This window comes from Embiotoca jacksoni, unplaced genomic scaffold (genome assembly GCF_022577435.1).
Source record: "Embiotoca jacksoni isolate LCO1_2020_lvr unplaced genomic scaffold, fEmbJac1.0.p SCAF_60, whole genome shotgun sequence".
Taxonomy (NCBI): Eukaryota; Metazoa; Chordata; class Actinopteri; family Embiotocidae; genus Embiotoca; species Embiotoca jacksoni.
In genome coordinates, this window is record NW_027185415.1 from 1053684 (window position 1) to 1060562 (window position 6879).

Here is a 6879-nt window from a genome sequence, read left to right on the forward strand (position 1 = left end):
CTGTTAAACTCTGTATGTTGTGTGTGTGTGTGTGTGTGTGTGTGTGTGTGTGTGTGTGTGTGTGTGTGTGTGTGTGTGTGTGTGTGTGTGTGTGTGTGTGTGTGTGTGTGTGTGTGTGTCAAAGGACAGCGTCCATATGAGCCCTGTGTGCAGGTCTGGGTGTGTAATCAGATGAGTGAGAGTCACTGAGGTGGTCCTCAGCCCACCTGCCAGGAACTAGATGACAGACTGGAAGATCATCTCGGTTACTTCAACCTGCATTTTTTTAATGAACCAGAAGTCAGTTTTCCTGAACAAGTTTCAAATCAGTTGTTTTAATCAACTTATCAACTTATTAGCTTCTTTTATTTTGTGTCAGATGAAGTAATATTAACAGCACTTTCAGCCACTGCTCTCTGCAGCTTTCCAACCTTTCATCTCATCATACTTTATTTTATAAATATCTGTTTCTTATTTGTGCTGCTTTTCTTTTGGTAAATTTGTCTTTTTACATTTTCTTGTCATGGTGAGAGCTGCCTCTACTCCCACTGCTAATTAAAGGTTCAGTCCCCATACTGTATAGCAGGGGTGGCCAACCAGTCAGAGACTAAGAGCCACATTTTTTACTGTGTTACCGTAAAGAGCCACATCATACACATGGGCACACATGAACATCACCCCATCCCTTCCTCTTACACACACACCTCTGCTCAGCCAAATTTATTGTACAACATGATAATGATAGAAATTGACTCCTACAGTACTAAGACCACAGGCCAGTCATCTTCAACAATGAACATTGTGTGCACTGTCTCACACACACAAACTCTCAGTTCAACAAAGTCCACAAACAAAAACATAATAATTTATAATAGCGTTTTTCACTTACTATGCATGTTGCTTAGTGCGACTTCTGGCATTCCTTGCCTTGAACAATCCTCTTCAAATCTGGCTTGTATTCTGTTGTTGCCACTCGAAGTAATTCTTTCTCACGGGTGTCAGTCAGAACAGATCGATGCTTTGATTTCACGTGTTTCAGGGTAGAAAACACAGACTCAGACGTATGTTGACCCAAACATTGACAGTATCTTAAGCGCAGCCCGTTTGACATTGGGGTATTTTTCCATTGGCACACTTTTCCAGAACTCAATGGTCCCTTCCCTTAAAGCAGGTTTCAGTTGGTCCTCCTCACAAAGATCGATCATCTCCAACTCAGCCGCGGCCTCATCTGTGACTAGCGGGGCTTTCAAACAGTCCGTCTCCGCATTAAATGGGTCAACGAGGAACGTAATCTGTGGCCTTTTCAGTTGTAGATCACGGAACCGGATGACAAAGCTTTCGTGCAGGTTTTCAACCAGTGTTGCATATCTGGCTCTTTGCTTATGCAGGGCGGCGCTGGTGACTTGCCCGCTGGCTTTTAGCAGAGTGGGAAAATGCGTTAAATCTCCCTTTTGAATATGCGCCTTGAACAGCTTCAGTTTGTTGACAAACGCAAACACACTTTGCAGCAGGTCAGGCAGCATTGTAAAACTTACCCTGCAGGGTCAGGTTCAGTCTGTCCAAGTGACACAGCATGTCGACCAAAAAGGCCAGATCCATAATCCACTCGATGTCCGAGAGCTCGGGATAGTCCTTGTCCTTCTCTTCCATGAACAGTTTCACGGCATCCAAAAGCTCAAAGAAGCGAGCGAGCACCTTGCCTTTTGACAGCCACCTCACAGTGCAGCGGCAGGTCACCTGGAAGTCCTTGGTCCAGCTCAGCGATGAGATTCTTGAATTGCCTGTGGTTAAGCGCATGTGTGCGGATGTAGTTGACGATTTCCATCACAGGCTTCATGACGTTGTCTAAATTCAATGATTTAGACACGAGTTGCTCCCTGTGGATGATGCAGTGGAAATCCCAAAACTCGGGAAATGTTTGGTCAGCTTTGCACAGCCCCACAAGTCCGTTCACAGATCCGATCATGGCTGGCGCTCCATCCGTGGCTATTACAGTTAGCTTCGGTGTGGGCAGATTTGCTTTCGCAAATGCAGCCATCATTGTTTCTTTCACATCTATGCCACGGGTTCTGTCTTTTAATGGCACAACATCAAGGAGTTCTTCTTTGATCACACAATCTTTTGACACAGACCGTGTAAATATTGCCAGCTGAGGCTCGTCTTGTACGTCACAACTCTCATCCAATGCGACACTAAAATACTCACATGTTGAAGGTCAGAGTGCAGCTGTGATTCAACAGCCGTGTTAATGTCCGATATCCTGTGTTCAACAGTGTGGCGGGACAGTTGGACATCTGATACCATTCGTTTTAGTTTGTCGTTTTCAGGAGACAAGATTTCAACAATGTCACTGAGGCATTTTTTAACGAACTCCCCTTCATTAAATGGCTTTTTAGCCCGTGCAATGTCCCAAGCCAGTTGATACGATGCAAGCGTGACAGTCTCTGAGTGCTTTGTAATTTTTTGGAAAAACTGTACCTGCTTTTCTGCCTGACTTTTCAAAGTGTCCAACTTGTGCTTGTGAAGTTCAGTCCCTTTTGGAAATCCCTGGTCGATGTTAGCATGGAGTGAGCTGAAGTGGCGCTGAAGATTTGAAGCTTTGAAATGCGCTAATGACGTCTGACATATCAGGCAGAATGGCTCGCCATTACGTTCAACAAAAAAATATAAACTTTCCCACTCTGTTAAAAACGTCCTGTGTTCATCTTCATATTTTCGTTTAGCTGTGCATTTTTTCTGCCATTTTGAGAGCGAAATTGACACTAATTGTTTACTCCAATGGGTTTGCCCCTCCTGCTTTGTGGAATTTCACCTCATGCGCATGTGCGTTTGACGAAAATACCATATTGAACTCAAGCGAAGCGAACACGCACAAAAAAAAAAAACACAAACACAAATGTTGATATGAACGTAAAAGAGCCGCATGAAACCAGGCAAAGAGCCGCATGCGGCTCGGGAGCCGCGGGTTGGCCAGGCCTGCTGTATATAAAAGTGGGCGTAGCTTCCGTGTCTGAAAAATGAGGCATACCATAAGCTGCAATATCAGCGAGTGCCACTAGAGGTGGCCAATCAGATCGGTCAGATCCACCGCTGGCTCCTCCCTCAGCTCGTCCAAATATGGTCACTTCCTGCTCCAAACTAGCAAGATGGTGACGGACAGAATATGAACTGGAGGCTTCATAACGTTCACGAACCAACGATGACCTCACTGATGGATGATGACATCACTGATGGAGGATGTTCGGTTCAGTCACATCTGCGTTTATAACAAAATATCAGATAAGAATCAATCATTTTGATGAAAAGCGTAGAAATCAGTGATTCAACCTCCTGATTCCAGTCGATCAACAGCGTGACTGTGAACTCTCTTGACAGTGTTTGATGGAGTAATAACTTTTCGTAAGGGACAAACTTTTAACCAGGTTTTCCCAGAACCTGAGGATGGAACTATCTTATGGTACTGCTTGGTTCTTCATTGCACTTAACAGCATTTTACAGAAAAACAATACACTTTGAAATATCAGACAACAAACGGGATAAAATGGGGAAACATCAGCAGGTTTGCCATCAAATTCAAAATAAGCATATATTTTTTATAAAACAATAAAATTTCTCCATTTCAACATTTGATATGTTGTTTTTGGTGTATTTTCAATAAAATATGGGATTATATGATTTCCAAATTGCACTCTGTTTTTATTTACACACAGTTTCCCAACTTTTTTTGTCGTATATTCGCCAGCAGGATCAAGTATTAAACAACAGAGAAACTCCTGTTCCTCCTCCTGGTTTTACAGCCCTGTTTGAAACGAATGAGTACATTTATTTTACATTTGGCTCTCAAGTAGCACACAGACAGATACACTTGATTAAGTACATCCCACTGCACCCCCTCTCTGATGATGGAGACGCTCTGCAGAACCGCCTCCTGAACACACGGCCTGGCTGGCTGTGTGCTGAACCGGTCCAGACGTCAGAGCGCAGGAGAACAGCGGCTGCTGCTGAGGCCTCTGTGTTGTGTTTAAGTGCTCATATGGAATGGGTATTACTAGCATGTGTTCCTTGAAGGAGGGTATATTTGGTCAAACACAGCAGGGCACTCAAAAACGCCCTGGAAATGTCTGTAAGTTCATAGATGCCAGGCTCTTCCCCCTCCCTCCCCTCCCTCCCCTCCATCCATCCATCCAGATGGATAAACAGTTGAAGGAACACACACCTAATGATTGGGGCCTGAGAACGTGACAAGAGAACCACCACAAGTTGTTCAGTACTTTGTAAACCTGAAGGTGCTTTATAAGTGCAGACCGTTTAACATTGAGTCACAGTTCCTTCACACTTCTGGCTCAGCTCTATCTAATATCTGGATGGTGGATCTATTCTATTCTATTATATAGTGACGGTGTGATGTTAAAGACACACAGTCACAAAGTAAGTTAGATTGAACAAGTTCTGCTTCGACCTGACGCCCACAGACCGATGCTGGATCAAGAGCTTACTAACATGAGGACACTCTGTCTGTTCAACCTGGTATCACGGCAAAACGTGAAATAAAAACGCTGCTCCACCACCGCAAAACGTGAAATAAAAACGCTGCTCCACCACCGCAAAACGTGAAATAGAAACGCTGCTCCACTACTGCAAAACGTGAAATAGACACGCTGCTCCACTACTGCAAAACGTGAAATAGAAATGCTGCTCTACTACTGCAAAACGTGAAATAGAAATGCTGCTCTACTACTGCAAAACGTGAAATATAAATGCTGCTCTACTACTGCAAAACGTGAAATAGAAATGCTGTTCCACTACTGCAAAACGTGAAATAGAAATGCTGCTCTACTACTGCAAAACGTGAAATATAAACGCTGCTCCACTGCTGCAAAACGTGAAATAGAAATGCTGTTTCACTACTGCAAAACGTGAAATAGAAAAACGTGAAATAGAAACGCTGTTCCACTACTGCAAAACGTGAAATAGAAATGCTGCTCCACTACTGCAAAACGTGGAATAGACACGCTGCTCCACTACTGCAAAACGTGGAATAGACACGCTGCTCTACTACTGCAAAACGTGGAATAGACACGCTGCTCTACTACTGCAAAACATGAAATATAAACGCTGCTCCACTGCTGCAAAACATGGAATAGACACGCTGCTCCACTACTGCAAAACGTGGAATAGAAATGCTGCTCTACTACTGCAAAACGTGAAATATAAACGCTGCTCCACTGCTGCAAAACGTGAAATAGAAATGCTGTTTCACTACTACAAAACGTGAAATAGAAAAACGTGAAATAGAAACGCTGTTCCACTACTGCAAAACGTGAAATAGAAATGCTGCTCCACTACTGCAAAACGTGGAATAGACACGCTGCTCCACTACTGCAAAACGTGGAATAGACACGCTGCTCTACTACTGCAAAACGTGGAATAGACACGCTGCTCTACTACTGCAAAACGTGAAATATAAACGCTGCTCCACTGCTGCAAAACATGGAATAGACACGCTGCTCCACTACTGCAAAACGTGAAATAGAAATGCTGCTCCACTACTGCAAAACGTGGAATAGACACGCTGCTCCACTACTGCAAAACGTGGAATAGACACGCTGCTCCACTACTGCAAAACGTGAAATAGAAAAACGTGAAATAGAAACGCTGTTCCACTACTGCAAAACGTGGAATAGACACGCTGCTCCACTACTGCAAAACGTGAAATAGAAATGCTGCTCTACTACTGCAAAACGTGAAATAGAAATGCTGCTCTACTACTGCAAAACGTGAAATATAAATGCTGCTCTACTACTGCAAAACGTGAAATAGAAATGCTGTTCCACTACTGCAAAACGTGAAATAGAAATGCTGCTCTACTACTGCAAAACGTGAAATATAAACGCTGCTCCACTGCTGCAAAACGTGAAATAGAAATGCTGTTTCACTACTGCAAAACGTGAAATAGAAAAACGTGAAATAGAAACGCTGTTCCACTACTGCAAAACGTGAAATAGAAATGCTGCTCCACTACTGCAAAACGTGGAATAGACACGCTGCTCCACTACTGCAAAACGTGGAATAGACACGCTGCTCTACTACTGCAAAACGTGGAATAGACACGCTGCTCTACTACTGCAAAACGTGGAATAGACACGCTGCTCTACTACTGCAAAACGTGAAATATAAACGCTGCTCCACTGCTGCAAAACATGGAATAGACACGCTGCTCCACTACTGCAAAACGTGGAATAGAAATGCTACTCCACTACTGCAAAACGTGAAATAGAAATGCTGCTCTACTACTGCAAAACGTGAAATATAAACGCTGCTCCACTGCTGCAAAACGTGAAATAGAAATGCTGTTTCACTACTGCAAAACGTGAAATAGAAAAACGTGAAATAGAAACGCTGTTCCACTACTGCAAAACGTGAAATAGAAACGCTGTTCCACTACTGCAAAACGTGAAATAGAAATGCTGCTCCACTACTGCAAAACGTGGAATAGACACGCTGCTCCACTACTGCAAAACGTGGAATAGACACGCTGCTCTACTACTGCAAAACGTGGAATAGACACGCTGCTCTACTACTGCAAAACGTGGAATAGACACGCTGCTCTACTACTGCAAAACGTGAAATATAAACGCTGCTCCACTGCTGCAAAACATGGAATAGACACGCTGCTCCACTACTGCAAAACGTGGAATAGACACGCTGCTCCACTACTGCAAAACGTGGAATAGACACGCTGCTCTACTACTGCAAAACGTGGAATAGACACGCTGCTCTACTACTGCAAAACGTGAAATAGACACGTTGCTCCACTACTCCAAAACGTGAAATAGAAATGCTACTCCACTACTGCAAAACGTGACATCGAAAAACGTGAAATAGAAACGCTACTATTCA

The 6879-nt window shown here is 43.6% G+C and overlaps 1 long non-coding RNA gene across 1 annotated transcript in view; it reads right to left on the reverse strand.

The window, feature by feature from the left end:
• Window positions 1–2230, reverse strand: part of LOC138213540 (uncharacterized) — a 36905-nt gene extending 34675 nt beyond the window's left edge. The window contains exon 1 of the long non-coding RNA XR_011179532.1: window positions 869–2230. This is a non-coding gene — a long non-coding RNA (uncharacterized lncRNA). The remainder of the gene's footprint in view (window positions 1–868) is intronic.
• Between the last annotated feature and the right edge of the window lie 4649 nt (window positions 2231–6879).